We start from the raw sequence: 21,506 nt of genomic DNA, 5'->3' as shown, positions 1-21,506 counted from the left end.
AAGTTGCTTAAGTTGTTAAGTTGCATTATACATGTGACACATGTTTTAAGTTAAGTTGCATAAAAACTAGAGGAGAAGGAAAGTGTTTTAGAAATTAAAATATCTATTGTGTGGATATAAGTTATGGTGCTTAGAAAGCTCAAAGTTAAGAATCCTTTAGCGATAAGTTGCCTCTTGAATAAAAAGTTATTTTTAAGTCGTCTCCTCTAGGTTTTTATGTTGAACAATATGGTGGAAGCTGAACCATACTTGTCATAAGTGACCATTGAATAAGGTATAAGGTCGGGGGCGAAAATTCCTAACTAAATACTGGAAGGGTGTGTAATATTTGGAGGATAGTCATAGAACTAATTCCATATATGTTTAATTATGCATGCTAAAGTTGTGGTAAACTCACACCCAAGTTGTTTTATCCCTAACAAAAATACTAAATTTTTCTAATTTAAGTGACAAAATCTGATAAACCAAAATAAATTTTTAAATAGGTGCTTGAGTGACCTAAAGTTGTCTATACTTGACCTAGAGAAGACAAGTTAGAAGTTGTGTATAGTTGATGTATATTGTATATATGTACATGGTGTATATGTAACCCCCTAAGAAACTTTATGTTTTTCAGTTATATTGGCAGGAATTGTTTTATGTTTTATGTACCATATACATATATCATTTACATGAATATTTAGGTATCGTTGCATGAGAACCTTAATGTAGTTGAATATTTATATTTTTCTTTGCATTGTAATTATACTATACAAAGTGTAATGACCTATTAAGTCATTACACCAATTAATAAAGATGAATTTACAACAAACACAGTCCCCACTAACATTTCACACTTTCTTATTTTTGTATGTATGTATTAATATTATATTTTAATTTTCCACATTATACATTTAATATATTGTATATATTAGTATTTTAGTCACTTTTTATTCTAATAAACAATTACCTTTCACTTTTTATTCATTGGTTTTATAATAATTAAAGATAACATGATTTAGTTTATTAAAGAAAAGAAAAAGTTGCTTTGAGTTTTTTTTGTTTTGTTTTTATTTTAATTTTTTAATTTTGTATGCTATAATTGTTACTATATTTGTTTTTGTTACTATTTTATATTTTAGTTTTAAAAAATTATCGAATTAGTTATTGTATAAAAAATAAAAATATATATATAATAATTATCACACCAAAAGTAATATATAATTAAAAATTAAGAAAAAATAATTGTTCACTCTAAGGTCCATGTTTCACTTGTGCTCACTTTTGTTGTTGAATATCTATATTATTAATAAATGAGATATCTCTTTTTGGTTTATACAAATTTTGAACTAATTTATCCTTATAATTACCTTTAATTAGTTTTTCTTTTATTTATTTATTTATTTTCTCTTATTTTTACTTGATTGTGATATTTAGCAGTATTTAAACTCTCGCATTTTAAATAACTATTCATTATTTTTTTTCTTTCTTCTTTTAAAGAGAGAGGCACACGATGCCTTTTTTTCTTTTTCTAATTTTCATAAAAGAGTTATCTTCTTTATGAATATCATAAAAAATGGGATGAGAAAATGAATGAGAGATAAATAGTTAAGTAATTTTTTGGTTATATATTTATACCTATAATAAAGTAATATCATGTTTTAGTTTCTATTTCATATTAAATTATTGGTATTACAAATAAATACATTTGGTTGAGTTGTCCACACAACTTAAAATCTTTGGATCTATCACCGCTAATTAATGCATAGTTTTTAAAAAAATAAAATAAAATTGTATTGTATTTTATATTATAATTTTTTTTATAAAAAGGATCGGATGTTGTATTTTATTATATTGGTTCGTACAATTTAACTAATAACTCACTGATCTGACTAATAATTTATTAATTGAGTACTTCTATTAAGTCAATTGATCCAAAATTTAAAATTATAATTTTAAATAGAGGAAATAAAAGGATTTCTTTTCTAGATAGTTTAATATAATGCATTCAGCCCTTCAATGGCTACAAACCTATTTTTCAAAACAATGTTGTTTAAGTATAGAGAAAGAAGAAACAAATTCTTCCTACTCTAATTTCTATTTAAAATGTGATTAAAAAGTTGATGCAATTTAAATTGTTATTAGTGTCACATAAACAGAAAAAACCAATTATTGGTATTCTTTTTAAATGTCATTAAATATGATAAGAATCGATAATTTAATTTAATTTAATTCACTAAATTGTTCATAATTTAGGTAGACTTTTTGGGAGAGAAAAAATCTCCGATATTAATATCTTTAATTAATAATAAAGGAAGGATATAGTGGACAGAAAGGTAGTGGGGCGTGATTGGAAGGGGTTTACATTCCAACACTCAATGATGTTTTTACAAGTTCGAATTTAATCATCATGTTTATTTATAATTAGAATAAGTATAAAATGAAGCACCTAATTCGCATCTAATTAGGTGATTCACCTATGAAACAATTATTTCAACTGTTAAAATATATTAAAAAATTAATAGTTGAGATTTACGACCGGTAACCTATATTGAAATTAGATATTTTGGTATTTTTACTTACAAATAAAATAATTAATTTATGAGAAATGTAAGTTTTTTACTCAAATAATATTATTTTAAAAAATATTTACCCAAATAGCAAAGATGCAAATTTATTTTCTCAACTAGCACTTTTTACTGTTCACGTTCTAGAACAGGCCGTTCTAGATTAAAAAAATAATACATGACGAATGGATCAGAACAGGCCGTTTCGAATTCAAAAAATGCACATAAAAAGTGGAACTAGAATGGGTCGTTTTGAATTTCGAACGGGCCGTTCTGGCCTACAGATTCAGGTTTTTTTTCCCGATTTTCACTTATCAAATACCAAAACTCAGAGACTACCATCAAGTGATTAAATTTATTGAATATTAACATTATAAATATAACTAAATAAATTTATTAAAATTCATTACAACAATAAAGATCAATGGTGGCAGAAACTGATTATGTTGTTCTATAATGTTCATATCTGTTTTAATCCTGCTGGACTTTGGCCACCCTTGAAAGTTCTCTTGAATTCTAGATCTGGCCACAAAGTTGGACCAGTGTAAGTAGGCCAATAATCTTCATGTCGGAGCTCTCCAAACTGTCATTCTTATACTTTTGCAACTTATTGTAAGGTATATATGAGAGATATGTAAGTTTGATAGTCGTGATGTGCATGTAAGTATGAAGCGAGTACATGCGAGCAAGGGATATGAACTTTGAAGGGTTGGCCAAAGTCCAGCAGAATTAGAATAGAGATGGAAATTAGAGAATAACATAATTGTGTAAAAAATTGTTCCTATTGTCACACTCCTGGTCACGCCACCATTGATCTTTATTGTTGTAATGAATTTTAATAAATTTATATAGTTATATTTATAATGTTAATATTCAATAAATTTAATCACTTGATGGTAGTCTCTGAGTTTTGGTATTTGATAAGTGAAAATCGGAAAAAAAAAATAAAAAAAACAAAAAACCTTAATTTATAGGCTAGAACGGCCCTTTCCGGATTCAGAACGGCACGTTCTGGTTCAATTTTTTATGTGAATTTTTTGAATCCGAAACGGCCCGTTCTGATCCATTCATCATGTGTTATTTTTTAATCTGGAACGGCCCGTTCTGGAATGTGAACAGTAAAAAGTGCTAGTTGGAAAAATAAATTTGCACCGTTACTATTTGGGTAAATATTTTTTAAAATAGTATTATTTGAGTAAAAAACTCGAGAAATGTATTATAAAATATAATCAATTAATATTTTGAGGCTAATGAACATGGTTGATTACAAAATTTTACTCGTACTCAATGTAACACTACAAGTTTTTAATTATTGGTCTTTTAGAAATAATTGTGTATCTAGTGTTTAAAGTGTGTTGTGGGACTCTGAAAGTTAAGGAACTCTGAAGAGTCTGATTAGTTCTAAGGGTCTTTGGTCAGAGATCCAGTTGATCCTGAAAGAGAAAGGTATGTAAGATTTTTGTTTAGGATTGAGTCTCATAAATTCATGTCCTTTAGAACCTTAAGGAAAGAAAATTCTAGAGAGAGGAGCTCTGACCTGAAGCATTCTTCTTCTCTTCTTCGTTCCTCTAGTGCATAAGGATCATTGTTGGGTTGTAGATGCAAAGCTTAAAGCTTAGAATCAAGTAAGTGGTTTGGTGTAGAGCTTCCCCAAAGCTTAGAGTTTTCTACTTCCTTATTCCTCTTTTTTTGGTTTGATTGTGAGGTAAGGGAAGCCATGAATGTTTTGTTGATGTTGATTGATTTATCAAATTTTTCCATTTTGAATGGATTTGGATTGAATGTTGTGTTAGATGAGTTTTGGTGCAAGAGTGGAAAAATGGTGAATTGATGAATTGATCCTTTTTGGTGGTTGCATGTGTGTTTTGGACATATAATTGGATTGTTTGAAGCAATTATGTACTTGTTTATATGTTGCATGTTGGAGATGCTCACTACAAAAAAAAAGGATTTTAGCGACCAACAAAATCGGTCGCTAAAATGCTTAAATCGGTCGCTATTTAATTTAGCGACCGAATTAGCGACCGATTTGAAGTGGTTGCAAAAACCCTGGTCGCAAAGTTTTTTAGCGACGGAAATACGGTTGGTCGCTAATTAGCGACTGAATTTTCGGTCGCTAAGTGGTCACTATGATTATGGTCACCATACCATAATGGGACCAATTTAGTGACTGAATTATACGTCGCTAAATCGGTCGCTAAATGTATAATTTATTTTTTATTTTTTTTAAAATGATTTTCCTTTCCGTCGCTAAGTCGGTCGTTAACATTTTTTTTAAAAAATCATTTTTCATTTCGGTCGCTAAAATCGGTCGCTAAAAATGTTTTTTTTAAAAAAATTGATTTTAATTTTGGTCGCTAAAGTGGTCGCTAAAAATATTTTTTAATAAAAATTTAATTTTAATTTCGGTCGCTAAAGTGGTCGCTAAGTGTTGTTTCTTTTTTATATAATTTAAAGTTTGGTCGCTAAATTTTATTATTTTAAAAAATAATTTTAATTTCGGTCGCTAAATCAGTCGCTAAATATATTTTTATTTTTGAAAAAAAAAATAACTAACTTTTTTACAGTCGCTAAAGTGGTCGCTAAGTATATTTTTATTTTTAGAGACAAAATATTGGTCGCTAAGCTTACTTTATTTTTAGACATGATCGTTAATTTTATAACAGAAATACTATATATTTTATTTTATTTTAATTTTCATTTTGAACCTGTTTAACAATCAAACAATAACACTAAAATTGATAATGCATATATAGTCCTAATATCACAATAAAAGTAATTAAAATATATAATATATAATACAATCTACAAAATCACAACTAATAAAAAGAATCCAAAAAAGAAATGAAATTTAACTGATAACTAATAGTAAAAATCAAATAAAGTATTCTAAACCAGAATTAATATAAAACATCCAAAATAAGTCTTCAAATATACACATCCCTTTTGTGCCTTCTTAAACCTACTTGAGCTTCTAAGAAGCTGATCAATTCACATCCCTTTTGTGCCTGAAAAGTTGCCCAAAGTATAATTTAGAAAGAGTACACAGTAAAGGTAAAGTAAAGCAAAGAAACAAAGATACAAAAAAAAAATCCAACTATCCAAGATGGAAAAAGAGAAACATAGCTACAAAACAAATGTACCACCAACCAGAAAATTTTTACTTAAAGTAAATGTTTACATGAGTCAGAATAAGTCTAATTAGTAAACAATCACTGATGATTGGTTTGTTGGTTGGAGAGGCTGATAGAGTGAGCAATGATGCAGTTGCATACTCCTGCAGATTTGGATTTTGTGATGTGAGGAAACTAACTATCGGCTCTAATGCACCGGCTTCCACAATGTTAATTTTGTTCCTGTTTGTTAGGAATAGGAATGAATTATGTTGAGCCATATTAATTACATAGCAGAAACTTAAACATCATTGAATCTAAAGCATTTGATAAAGGAAGACTAAGTTTTTAGTGCATGTTTAACTGCTTGAATAATCCTTTTATTTTTCCAATTAGATTATCAGATTTTCTTCAATCACAAGCTGGAACATATTAAAACAGGCATCAGATGCAAGATTAACATTAGATCCCCTGATTTACTCTCTTAATCTTATGATGATGGCTAGAGTTTGTAAATAATTAATTCCTTGCTGAAGTTGAATATGAAGATATTTTCTATGATCATAGCTCATTTATGGACCCGACAATCTATCTATTATTAGATAAATTATAAGCCTCAAAATCCCTACCCACCCCAGGACCCAAAAAGAGAGAGAAGGGAAATTTGAATATAGAACACATAAAAGTATGGTCTTCTCTTCTCAAAAGCGTTTAATATAAAAGCTAATTAGGAATCAAAACACAACCCAAAACTAGAAATTTTTGGTTATGCTTTTTTGACTACATGGAAAATCGAGGCGTGAAAATTTTAAATACTTCAAACTTAATGATACAAAAAAGAAGGAAAGAGAGGAAAAGCTTAAATGATTCACATCCCAATATAAAATGTTGGCCACTCTTACAGGCTGAAAGTGAGATATGAAAGTGATTTCACCAGGCAACAATTAGTAAAACCAAAACATTCTATTTTAATATTTTTTTGTCTTTCCGTTCCATCTTTATTTTCCATTCCACCTACAACCACAAGCATAACCTTAATGAAAAGAAGAGTACGAAAGTTGAATAAAGCAATTCGGTGATTGAACACCTAAATCATATCTCATTTGTTTGAATTCTGTTTTCTATTTGCTAACCTGTACAACTTTTTGCAGACTCCTCCTAGCTAATAGTATTTCGCCAACAAATGATATCAGGTTAACTTCATGAAAAGAAGACAAATCTAAAACGTTAAAAAGGTAAAGTGGACCATTTGTACCAAATAAAAACTACCCTACAATTGGATCAGAATCTACTGTTAAAGCATCCAATTATTTCTTGTTAACTAGTTTATGCACGCATCCAATCCATAAGAAACAACGATAAATACAGTATAAAAAAGTGAAAAATATTAAAATTGAAAAGTATGACAAGCAAATACTCAATCATCACCTCAATTTTTCTCTTTTCCTATCATTCTGACTTATTCTGACTCATGTAAAGTTACAAATTACAAATTTACTGAAAAGATACATATGAACAGCACAAGCAGATCAAGTACACATTGACACCTTCACAACAATTAAATCAAAACAAGTAGACAATTGCAAAGCATAAAGCAAGTCCAAGATAAAAAAAAGTGCAGTAACAAAACGAATGATATAAAGACCAAATCAAATATGAAGTATGTATATGATAAAGCCATTGATGCCAGTTGTACTGGGATCAAGAAAGCCCAAGTTTAAGGGGAAAATGTCTAAAGTGTTTCCGTTACCCTCCAGTCAGTGTGCTCTTTTCTCACAACTAAGCTTGTGAGTAGCACAACAATCTTTCAGCTACGAGCTTAACCAGTTAAGTAAAGATTACCAAGAATTTCTTTCTTCAGTTAAGTAACCTTATTAATCATTTTTTAAATAAACAATGAAACACAATAGCTTTCTAAAAAATATTATTAGAAGGTAAGGTAATATATATTGCATTAAAATAAACTAAAATGAAACTTATTTTTCCTTCTTACACAACACAACACTTACTGTGAAATGGAATAAATACAACTTAATACACAAGTAAGCACCAAATTTTAAAGAGTAACTTCTACAACTACAAGTGAAGATATTCATTTACCAATAATATGATGATCGATAAGCAAAATGAACCACCTAAACTTAATGGAGTGTGGTATAATACTTTGCTTCCAGAAGCCTCCTATTTAAGATTTCCACCTTGTTTTTATTCACCAAAACAGATATAATTTCCAAACATAACCAATGCAAACATGAATATGAAAATTAACCCATCCACCTCATCTCTCTCATCCCCAACCACCTAAAGGTAAGCAAAACAATTTCTAGTCACATGCTAATGTACTAAGAATCCCAAAAGCATAGCAAGCAAATTCCAAAAATTAAAATAGGCAAATATGCGTAATACAAGCTCAATCTGCATATCTGTAAAGGCAGTGACATATTTTAGTTTCCAGTAATAGAGAATCTTCAATGGTTTACCTCAACACGTGGCTGTCCAGGAAGCAGCTTTGCAACTGCAGTACCTACCACAGCATGACCAGCCTCATGTCGTGCAACTACAGCCTTCTCACTTCCTCGTAACTTGGCAGTCTTCTTTTCTATGCCCTAAAACAAATAATTTGGAACTAAGAATTTCTTTAGCAACCCGCCTGACTGTAGCATAAACAAGAATTTCTTTCTTTAGTTAAGTAAAGCAACATCAAAATTCAAAGCAGAGCAAAAATGTTGGGAGAAAAAGCAGAGCAAAATGTTTGGAGTCGAACCCCTTTTTCTTTCTCAGCCACCGAATTCCAAGTTCTCAGAATCCCGCCATGGATCTACAGGAGCAGACCGAAATGTTTGGAGTTGAAAATGAGTGACAATGGCTGAAACCCTAGCGGCGCGAATATAAGGAAAGGGAAATATTAGGAGGGAGTGGCGTTTTAAAACCCTTAGCCCTGGGTTGCTCTGAGTTTATGAGCCCGAAAGTAAAAAAAAATTATAAAACATTATAACTCAAATTATAATAAATATTTTAATATTAAATTTATTTTATTTTAAAATTAATTAAATATTTTTATCAAAGAAATTACTATAGATTTTAAATTTTATTTACTATGTTTTATAATAAAAAAAATTTAATATTATATCAAAAGATAATAAAAATTATAACTAAAATCATAATAAAATATAATATTGAAAATTAATTATATTTTATCACTTTTTAATAAAGTGAGTGAATAATAATGAATTAATTAAAATTCTAAAACATATTTTATTTAAAAATATTTTTTTAACAATATAATGACTAAAAGTATTATAATAAATAATAAAATTAAATCTTATAATAGTTATTTTTTTAATGATACTAAATTAAATATTATAATTATTTTACAATAAATTAAAATAAAAAGATAATAAAATATTTGAACTGATATTTCAAATAAAATATATTAAAATATTATAATCAAAATAAATTCAATATTAAATCAAAAGATTATAAAATTCATAACTAAAATTATAATAAATATTTGTATCAAAGAAATTGCTACACATTTTAGATTTTATTTATTATGTTTTATAATCAAAAGATATCTAACATTAAATCAAAAGATTATAATAATTATAACTCAAATCCAGATAAATATTTTGATATTAAATTTATTATATATTAAAATTAATTAAATATTTTTATCAAAAAAACTAATACAGATTTTAGATTTTATTTACTATGTTTTATAATAAAATGAAATCCAATATTAAATTACCAAGATAATAAAAATGATAACTAAAATCATAATAAATTTTCTAATATTAAATTTAGTATATATTAAAATTAATTAAATATTTGTATTTAAGAAATTGTTGCAAATTTTATATATATATTTTAAACTTTTTATTATATTAAATTAATTGAAAATTAATTATATTTTATCACTTTTTCATAAAGTGAGTCAATGATAATGAATTAATTAAAATTTTAAAATATAATTTAATTAAAAATATTTTTTTTCTCAATACAGTGACTAAAAGAATTATAATAAATCATAAAATTAAATAAATTAAATCTTATAATAGTTATTTTTTTAATGATACTAAATTAAATATTCTAATTATTTTACAAAAAATTAAAATGAAAAGATAATAAAATATTCTAACTGATATTTCAAATAAAATACATTAAAATATTATAATCAAAAGAAATCTAGTATTAAATCAAAAGATTATAAAAGTCATAACTAAAATTATCATAAATATTTGTATCAAAGAAATGGCTACACATTTTAGATTTTATTTATTATGTTTTATAATCAAAAGATATCTAATATTAAATCAAAAGATTATAATAATTATAACTCAAATCCAGATAAATATGTTGATATTAAATTTATTTTATATTAAAATTAATTAAAAAAATTTATCAAAGAAACTAATACAGATTTTAGATTTTATTTACTATGTTTTATAATCAAAAGAAATCCAATATTTGATTACAAGATAATAAAAATGATAACTAAAATCACAATAAATTTTCTAATATTAAATTTAGTATATATTAAAATTAATTATATATTTGTATTTAAGAAATTGTTGCAAATTTTATATATGTATTTTAAATTTTTTATTATATTAAATTAATTGAAAATTAATTATATTTTATCAATTTTTAATAAAGTGAGTGAAGGATAATGAATTAATTAAAATTTTAAAATATATTTTAATTACAAATATTTTTTTATCAAAACAGTGACTAAAGTATTATAATAAATAATAAAATTAAATAAATTAAATCTAATAATAGTTATTTTTTTAGTGATACTAAATTAAATATTCTAATTATTTTACAATAAATTAAAATGAAAATATAATAAAATATTCTAACCGATATTTCAAATAAAATACATTAAAATATTATAATCAAAAGAAATCTAGTATTAAATCAAAAGATTATAAAAGTCATAACTAAAATTATAATAAATATTTGTATCAAAGATATTACTACACATTTTAGATTTTATTTATTATGTTTTATAATCAAAAGATATCTAATATTAAATCAAAAGATTATAATAATTATAACTCAAATTCAGATAAATATTTTGATATTAAATTTATTATATATTAAAATTAATTAAAAAAATTTATCAAAGAAACTAATACAGATTTTAGATTTTATTTACTATGTTTTATAATCAAAAGAAATCCAATATTTGATTACAAGATAATAAAAATGATAACTAAAATCATAATAAATTTTCTAATATTACATTTAGTATATATTAAAATTAATTATATATTTGTATTTAAGAAATTGTTGCAAATTTTATATATGTATTTTAAATTTTTTATTATATTAAATTAATTGAAAATTAATTATATTTTATCAATTTTTAATAAAGTGAGTGAAGGATAATGAATTAACTAAAATTTTAAAATATATTTAAATTACAAATATTTTTTTATCAATACAGTGACTAAAAGTATTATAATAAATAATAAATTTAAATATATTAAATCTATTAATAGTTATTTTTTTACTGATACTAAATTAAATATTCTAATTATTTTACAATAAATTAAAATGAAAATATAATAAAATATTCTAACTGATATTTCAAATAAACTACATTAAAATATTATAATCAAAAGAAATCCAGTATTAAATCAAAAGATTATAAAAGTCATAACTAAAATTATAATAAATATTTGTATCAAAGAAATTGCTACACATTTTAGATTTTATTTATTATGTTTTATAATCAAAAGATATCTAATATTAAATCAAAAGATTATAATAATTATAACTCAAATCTTGATAAATATTTTGATATTAAATTTATTTTATATTAAAATTAATTAAAAAAGTTTATCAGAGAAACTAATACAGATTTTAGATTTTATTTACTATGTTTTATAATCAAAAGAAATCCAACATTTGATTATAAGATAATAAAAATGATAACTAAAATCATAATAAATTTTTTAATATTAAATTTAGTTTATATTAAAATTAATTAAATATTTGTATTTAAGAAATTGTTGCAAATTTTACATATGTATTTTAAATTTTTTATTAAATTAAATTAATTGAAAATTAATTATATTTTATCAATATTTAATAAAGTGAGTGAATGATAATGAATTAATTAAAATTTTAAAATATATTTTAATTACAAATATTTTTTTATCAATACAGTGACTAAAAGTATTATAATAAATAATAAAATTAAATAAATTAAATCTTATAATAGTTATTTTTTTACTGATAATAAATTAAATATTCTAATTATTTTACAATAAATTAAAATAAAAAGATAATAAAATATTTTAACTGATATTTCAAATAAAATATATTAAAATATTATAATCAAAAGAATTCCAGTATTAAATCAAAAAATTTAATGATTGTCAATAATACTAAATTTTGTTGTAGTGTCAATATGGTGGCTAAGAGTATTATAATAACTGATTAAATTAAAAAAAATAAATCTTATAATGGTAATTTTTTAATGATGAAAATTAAATATTATAATTATTTTACAAGAAATTAAAATGAAAACATTTTTTATAAATTATTATAAATAATAATATTTTTATTCTTTTTGCGACCGATTTTAATTCGGTCGCTAAAATTATTATAAATTATAATATTTTTATTCACTTAGCGACCGATTTACCTTTGGTCGCTAAAATTATTGTAAAATAATAATATTTTTTTATTCCTTTAGCGACCGATCCTATTTTCGTCGCTATTATTATAAATAATAATTTTTTATTTTTTTTTGCGACCGATATAAATTCGGTCGCTAAAATTATTTCAAAAATATTAATATTTTTTAGCCACCGATTGCAATTTGGTCGCTAAAGTTATTATAAATAATAAATATATTTTTTTTAGCGACCGATTGTGAGTTGGTCGCTAACTCTATTTTAAATAATTTTTTTTTTTATTTTTTTAGCGACCGATTTTAGTTTGGTCGCTAAAATTATTATAAATAATATTATTTTTTATATAATTAGCGACCGATTCTATTTCAGTCGCTAAACTTATTATAAATAATAATTTTTTTTTCATTTTTTAGCCACCGATTTTAGTTGGTCGCTAAAATTGTTATAAAATAATATTATTTTATTTTTTTAGCGACCGATTTTCTAGTTGGTCGCTAAAATTATCATAAATAATATTATTTTAATTTTGTTAGCGACTGAAACCGTTCCGTCGCTAATTTAACCAACATTTGTTATGTTAGCGACCGATTTAGCGACCGATTTTTAGCCACTACAAATTTCGGTCGCTATTTCGGTTGCTAAATAAAATTTGCTACCAAATCAAGTTCGGTCGCTAATTAAGTCGCTATTAGCGACGAAAATAATTCGGTCGCTAATTTCGGTGGCTAAAATGACTTTTTTTTGTAGTGGCTTGTGTTTCAAGTGGATTGAGGCAATTTTCGAAGTCTACAATTGTAGATTTCTGATGTCGCATTGGGCAAGCCTTCAATTCTAACCAAGGGTCTTTGTCTCATTCACATCGGCACATGATCAGTGGTGTCATGTGTGAGGAGAGACTCATCTTAGGTTGGGATGGCATCAGATGTGATTTGAATGGCGTCAAACGTGAGAGCATTAAAATTTTTTTGACTTGGTGACGATGTGTCCCAAATTAGATGGCATTAAGCATGATCAAGACAGAGGCTCCCTTCCTAGACGACACCGGACGCTAATGAGGTGATGTCAAGCATGAGTCAAGCAAAGACTCTTTAATTAATATGAGGTCGGGCATGGATTTTTCCACGCCAAGCATGAGGACCTAAGGAATCCCTATCTCATTCACATTGGGAACGAGTAGAGTGGCACCAGGTGTGGATGAGGTAGAGAGCTCCCTGCCTCAGTGGCATCGGGTGCGAGGTAAGTTGTGCCAAGCGCGAGTTGTGTTGATGATACCTGTTATTTGATGGATGAACTGATGATCATGAATAAAGTTATAGAGTCTATTGCATGTTGTATGATGTATGATAAATATTGAGTCTATATATGTTAATCTATGTCGATATATGTAGATGTTGCATGGTGTATTACGATGATGAGTATTGATATGTTATTTCTTGTCTAATTAAAATGTTGATAAGCATTGGAATGCTACCCTTTTGTATGGTTGAACTATGAGTTGAACATCGGTATGTTATTATTGAATAAGTAATTGAGCATTGGTATGCTAGTCTTGGATGAGGTGTATAACATTGGTATGCTAATTATGATTGGTGTGATTTGATCTTTATATGCATTGACTTGGGGTAGTATAGATAGATGATGTATGTTGAGTCATTGATGCTAAGAATGTTGTAGGCATTAAAGCATGTTGATTGACTTAGGACTAGAGGAGAGGGTGTTGTTTGAAAGTTGAAGATCCCATAATAGGAATCTTGTTTTGGCATTTTGGGATACCAATTGTTGAAAACCTTCCTTAAGTAGTTGTGAAACTCTTGGAGTAGATTTTGTTGAGTCTCCTAGGTCCTTAGTCAATGTAGAGTAAAGTATGAAGTCGAGGGCTACAATCCTTAATTGATTACTGGAAAGGTTGTGTAGTTCTTTGCAAATAGTTAGTGGGCTAATTTCATATGTCACTTGGTAATGCATGTCAAGGTTATGATATGCCTATACCCAGCTATACCAGTCCTAATGGTGGAACTGAACTTTTCTAGTGTAAGTGAAAACACTCGAGAAATCAAAGGAGGGATTGATATCCCATTTTAGCTGTCAATCTAACGGACACATTGGGCATGAAAGTGATCATGTTAGTTTAATAGGATCAAGCTACTTAGACTGTGTTAGTGTGGTAGGAGATATCTGTTTGTAAATGCGTAATGGTATAATAGTTGTTAAGTATACATATGATGTGGTGTGTTATTATTGTTGTTCATATGCATTGGATGGGCATATTTTTATGCTATATTATCATGGCAAAATTTTTTAATTGCTTGGGTGCTTAGTTTTCAAACATGTCGATTGTTGTATGTTGTAAACCAAGTGGTAATTTTTTATGGTTTGCATATTGGTGAGGTTTATAGATGTTTCATTCCAATACTTTCCATGTTGGTTTCCATGTTTCATTCTCTTTTTTTTTTAAATCTAGCTTACCCTTGCATGTTTTCCATGTGGGTGAGTTATGATGATCATATTTTGTATGAGAGTAGAGTAGGGATAGGTAGGCAAAGGCAAGTAGTGGAGGCTATTAGGGGGGATGGTAGTGTTTATGGATTTTTTAGGCAAGCCCATGTGGTACTTGTATATAATTGTGCTTGAATAACACTTAAGGATTTTGTATTGTTTTTAAACTGAATGATGATACATGTACTGTATATATTTGTTATTGAGCACTGGGGGTTACCACACACATACACATGTCTCCACATTGGTGAGATATTGTTCGCTTTGGGCCCAGCCCTCACGGTTTTGCTTTTGGGCATCACCCAAAAGACATTTCAACCAATGGAGACAATTGTGTGTATATAAACTCATGTCCATCCTCTTGTTTGAACGATGTGGGACTTTGCTTGCATTCCAACAATCCTCCCCTCAAACAAAGGACCACAGTTTACCCCCTGCAGCGGAAACTATTAATCCACGAGTATTTATCTTATTGTGGTCCATAGAGCTCACTCACGCTTTAAGTACTTGTACCGCCACTCCATCATGACCTCATGACAGCGGGACACGCCTCCTAACCCTCCACTATTTAGGAAGATTTTCAACACAAGGGATCTCAAACTTAGATCCACCTGCCAGCCATCATACTCGTCGAGCCGGTGACCTAATCAAACCATCGGCTCTGATACCACTTGTTGAGCACTGAGGGTTACCACACACATACACATGTCTCCACATTGGTGAGATATTGTCTGCTTTGGGTCCAATCCTCACGGTTTTACTTTTGGACATCACTCAAAAGGTCTCTCAACCAATGGAGACAATTGTGTGTATATAAACCCATGTCCATCCTCTTGTTTGAACGATGTGGGACTTTGCTTGCATCCCAACATTTGTAGAGTTGTTTTAGTTGCTTATATTTATATATATTAGTTGTGCTTGACTAACACTTAGGATTTTGTAATGTTTTAAACTGGATGACTATATATGTATTGTATATATTTGTAGAGTTGTTTTAGTTGATTATATTTATATATAAGTATTAGTTTGCATATCCAGTTATTTTGAGTATAAATCCTTCTGTATGAGTTAGTTTTGCTACTAGTAATTGTAATTCATAAGTGTAATAGTCATAGCTGGTCGTTACACCCAATATTGTGGTTCCCATTTAACTATGAAACCACCTAATCTATAACTATATTAGTGTGTTTGGATGAGAGATTTTAATAAGGTAATTTTTTAATGAATTTTAATTTTTATTATTTATTAAATATTTTTAATATTAATTTTTAATTATTAAATATTTAAAAATTAACTAATTTTTTAAAATTTTAATATATATATATATATATATTTATTTATTTATTTATTTAAATCAATTTCTCTTAAATGTAAATTAAATTATCTTATCTAAATTAAAATTTTAATATTTAAATTAATTTATTCAAACAAAACATTTAATAATTAATAAAAATTAAAATCAAAAGAACTCAAATTTTAAAAATTTCAAATCCTTTAAATTCCTAAAAAGAATTTATCTAATGGCCACGCGACTTTGATAAGATGTTGGTCAAAATCTCACAACAACATGTCATTTTGATTGAATATATAGTTTAAGGATCTCAAACTAGACATTTTGGTCTTCAACTGCAATATTGATCCAAGTAATTAATTCCCTCTCCAAATTACAAAAAGATCAACAAGATGCAAATTCCTCCACATAAATAATTTGTTGCTGTCCCACAAATATCCTTATTAGACAAATACAAAATTAATTTGGTAAAGAAAATCACAAAAGAAAGAGAGGAGAAGGCCAATTCCACATATTAGATCAGAGACAACAATCCAGGGCACAGCAACAACACAATCCAGCACAGCTGCAAGTAAAAAAATTAAATAAAAAAAAAAAGTAATTACTTTGAGAAACCAAAGCATGCCAAAATATACTACTCATCAAGGAGTTAAAGTTCATTTGTTTTTTATATACATAAAAACATTAATATCATACTTCCTCCTATTTTTCTTAATTAAGTGTTTGTTTATATAATATCTCTTGTATTATTTATTTTTTTTATAAAATATATTCTTAATTAAAAATTATTTAATCTTAATCCAATATTAAAGATAGTTTTGAATTACAAATTTAGTGTACGTATAATTAACCAATTTTATTAACAAATTATTAGTTTAAATCAAATTATAGTAGTTAAGAGAAGAGAATTAGGGTATAAACTAACCATCCCTTCCAGAAGCCATCACCCCTACTAGTGGTTTTGATTGGAACAGTTTGTTTGACAGAAACATCATCCTTTGTGGGGTAACCCACCGGAGGTGGTGGTGCTGTTAGGTTGCTCCGATCAACTGCTGGATATGCAGTCACTGTTAAAAAATAAAAAATAAAAAAAATAAAAATCCCAGTTAAATATAATTTAAATCATCAATAGTTTTCCATCTACAACTTAACAATTATTCTACCTTTGAACATAAAACATGCATCTTTAATTAACCATCCATTAATTATGCATATTTGGTGCAAGAAAGTGAGAAACAATCATGGATCAACTGTGATGGAAGAATATTGATGATAATTGAATCATTGAGTATAAAAGAAACAAAATATTGAAGACCTACCAGGAGTTTGTTGTTGGTGATTCATAGTTAGATGAAATGGGTGTTGAATCTTTTTGTGATATGAAACAAAGAGAAAAGTGTGGGAAGCATTGGAATATGATGTGCATATATAAATAGGAGTTTGGAATAAAGAAAAGCGTGTTTTAGGTGCGTGTGTGACAGAGACACTGAACAATAACTGAACTTGCAGGGAACTATATTTAATTTAACTCATTATATTTATTTTTTTGACTCAAGTTTGTGTTATAAGATTAAATAAATATTTAAAATATTAATTAAAAATTTTATTAATAATGATTAAGAGTATAATAAAAAATATAGATGATTTAATGTTATGTTAATTTTTGTAAAACGGGAATCAAATTAAAATTGATAAAAATTATTGAAATGTTGAATAAAATAGAAAGAAACGCGCAGCAGCCTTGAAACGACGCCGTATCTGATGCACGACCACCCACGTGTTTTTCTTTACTGTTCCGTCTGCGCACAAGAAAGTACCAATAATGTGTTGAATATTAATTTTTTTATACTTATAAATTTATAAATATTTTTAGAGTTTTTTAAAAAATTGTTTTTTATTTTAGTAAAAAAATTTTAAAAATACTTATAATTTATATTCAAACATACTTATTTTATATCTTTTCTTTCTCATCAGCCACTTTATAACTGAATTAAAATTATAATATCAAATATACTACTTTTTTAGTTATTAATAATTAATTTTATAAAAGATAATAAATTTTTTCATATAATAAAGCAGTATTGGACCACTGATTCATTGAACACGTGAAACAATAATACAAGATTATTCTGAATTAATTTATGATCTTAAATTTAAATTTTAAATATATAATTATATTAAATACCGAAAAAAATATTATTCATGAGATTTTACCTTACTCTAATAACCAAATTACTTCTAACAAAAACAATATGTGATTAATATGAAAAATAAAATAAAACTGGTCCTCTACTTTACAACCACGCATGCATCTTTTGAAGAATATCTCATATTACTTAATTATTTAATAAAATAAACCATATATTAGAACACCATTATACGTGTCTTTTTATCATTTTAGTTTTTAATTACTATTTTTAAGATACCATAATTCTTTTGAAAGAGACATATGGATAAGGTCTATCCAAATATTAATTTTCCTTGTTAATTAGTGTTTTAGGATAATTATTAATGTGAGTCCCACATGTTAATTAAGTTACTATTTTTCATCTCTTAACACATCTACACTAAGAGCTTTTACATTGGAAAAAAAAAAAATAATTACGTTGCCTTAGTGCTAAGTAACTCCAATAATTCAAGTGAAATCATAAAATTAAAGTTGGTTAGCAACATGAATATGAATATTATAGTATAATAATAAAGAAGATGTGTTCCTTTTAATTGTTTCTTTTTGTGGGAATATATCATTTATTAGTGCGCGTAAAATGTTTATTTAGTTGACACATGTCATTTTAAAATTGTTTAAACACAAATTCAAAGAGAACCTTTCTTCATGGAGAAGATTTTTCTTTCTTCACGGAAGCATCCACCCATTACTTTTGTGATGTGGTTTCTGTTCAAAATATTAATGAGTTGTAAGATCGAATCCATAGAATAATTTTTAATAAATTAAACAATCACAATCAGACAGTGTAGCTTGATTCGCTCATAGGATAATGCTATAATTTTACTTTGTTTTTTTTACAAGACTTATTGTAAGTTTGGTTTTTTTGTTTCAAATGTTCCAAATATGATTTGGGTGAAACCTATCTCTTATAATTTTGTCCAAACTATGATTTAGAAATCTTTAAACAAAAATCGAAGATATTATTAATCACGGATGTAAACTGATTGGGTTGAGTTTAATTTAAAAAAAAACATTTAGTTTATTTTAAGACAGAATTAATGAATTAGAATTTTGTTAATTTTTTTTTATTTATATCAATCACAAACTAAATCAATTCTGATTAGAGTGTTGAAAAAGTTAATTCAACCTAATTCGTTCTCAATCAGTTTAAAAATGAGATAAGTTAAGCCTGATTTTTTATTATATTAAAAATCTCAACCCTGAAAAATTGCAGGTTAGATTAAGTTAAAATTGTATTTGAAAGAAAGAAAAAAGAAATGTTAATAAATTAATGTTGACATGTATTTAATAAGTTTATCGATTAAAAAAAAAAGTCTATCATCATAATACAACTACAAATAAATCGATCAATAATAATAAAGTAAGTACATAATGCAATTACAAATAAATCATAATAAGTGAATGAATTATAAATAAAATATCATAAGTCAATATCAATAAACAATAGTAAAGAAAGAGTAAAAGTTAATTCAATAGGTCAACTTAACTTAACGAACTAACTCAACTCAACTTGTTATTTAATCTGTTGAATTAGTAAGTTAGATTATATGAATTAAAAGGTTGAAAAATGTAACTTAATCCAACTTGTTTGAATGAACTATGTGGATCAATTTATTGAACTATACTTATTTTAACATTACTAATTCTGAACTTATTTGAATTAGTTTGAATTAAATAGTTAAGTTAATTAATTAAAATATTATTATATTTTAAAAATAGGAAATAATTGAAAATAGAAATTTAAAATAAATAAAATACAATGCAAAAGATTAATAAAAGATAACATTCTATAATTAAAATTTAAAAAAAATCCCACTTATAAAAAAAACACTATACTAATACTATGTGATTTATAGTGACCTTAACATATATTTAAAACCCAACCAATAAAGTTTATAGTAATCTCAACTTGTATCTAGAACCCGAAAGATAAATGTAACATTGGATTATAATGATAATGCAAAAATCTAGAACTTTAAAATGATTAAACATGTGCAAAAATCTAGTTAAACAATAAACATGTATAAATATACCACAATCAAAATGACTTTTACACTATGCTAGAAGTTTAAAATGATTCATACACATAGACTACTTTAACTTAAGCATAATAAAAAAAATATTTATGCTATCAAAGACTGTAATCTATGTCCAAATTAATATTATATGTAGCTTGATGTAGGTTGGATTAATTGGGTTTGAAACTAATCACTAGATACCTAATCTAACTACAATTAGTGGGTCAAATGTAATGGTACATTTCAAACACCAACAACTAAGCAAATCAAGTTGCTCTTGTTGATACCGGAATCTAGTAGTGGGTGGCCCAGATACACCTTTACTAGGGGAGGCTAAACTTGTTTTTGCATTATTTGCATCAAATATATTCAATTTATATTTTGTAAATGAATTGAATCGAACCCTTATCTTTTCTTCTTCTTTTTGGTCCAACATAAACCAAACCATTTCTCTTGTTCCTTTTGTTCTATACTGAGAATTCCAATTTTTTAGCATTTTTTTTTTTAGATTATAAAGGAGGTCAAGATTTGAGTGCCTAAATAGTGTTAAAATAATTTGTTTTGTCAACCAGTCAAAAAAATTACGAAATAAATCTAAATAACCATGATTTCTCAACCCAACGTTTTATTGTTAAATAATTTCAAAAGTAATCTAGATAAAAGAATAAAATATTATTATTATTTATAAATCTATAGCTTGGTGCCTATTGTATTAACTCAACATAATAATAACTAGTATTTTAGTATGTTCATTTTATATGTTAAATATTTATTATATATAGCTATAATTTATAATAAATTATATGTAAAAATAAATATAATTAAATATATATATAAAATATTAATTTTTTTAAAAAAAATTCACATAAGATGTCATTTGTATTTAATGTATTAGGATTGATTATTTTTAAAAAAAAATATTAAAATTTAATTCATAATAAGTATGATAAATAAAAATATTAAAATAGATAAGATGTTTAAAAGATTCCTTAAAATGTCTTTGTTCAAATTCTTAAAAACGTTCTTAGAGAAGATGTTTATATTTAATATATAGAGATTGATTATATATTTGAAGGATTATAGGCTTTAGATATACTTTATAATTTTTACACACTTGACATAATCTTTCAAATTTTGACTTGAATATCGAAGTCCTTAAAAATATACTTCCGGAATTTCAATACTAAATTACTAATTGTCAAAG

The 21,506-nt window shown here is 26.1% G+C and overlaps 1 long non-coding RNA gene across 6 annotated transcripts; it reads right to left on the bottom strand.

The window, feature by feature from the left end:
* Positions 1 to 5,433: 5,433 nt before the first annotated feature.
* On the bottom strand, positions 5,434 to 16,619 carry LOC145952578 (uncharacterized). 6 transcript variants are annotated; one of them, XR_014430021.1, is made up of 4 exons: positions 8,424 to 16,619; positions 8,140 to 8,313; positions 5,728 to 6,857; positions 5,434 to 5,554 (listed from the first exon to the last, which is right to left on the bottom strand). It is a non-coding gene; the product is annotated as an uncharacterized LOC145952578 (long non-coding RNA). The 6 variants fall into 6 exon arrangements; XR_014430020.1 differs by having other exon boundaries at positions 5,434 to 6,673; positions 6,793 to 6,857; XR_014430022.1 differs by having other exon boundaries at positions 5,434 to 5,902; positions 6,793 to 6,857.
* Between the last annotated feature and the right edge of the window lie 4,887 nt (positions 16,620 to 21,506).

The sequence above is a fragment of the Cajanus cajan genome, chromosome 10, assembly GCF_000230855.2.
Source record: "Cajanus cajan strain Asha chromosome 10, NIPB_CcT2T_4, whole genome shotgun sequence".
Lineage (NCBI taxonomy): Eukaryota > Viridiplantae > Streptophyta > Magnoliopsida > Fabales > Fabaceae > Cajanus > Cajanus cajan.
This window is presented reverse-complemented; position numbering and strand designations above follow the sequence as displayed.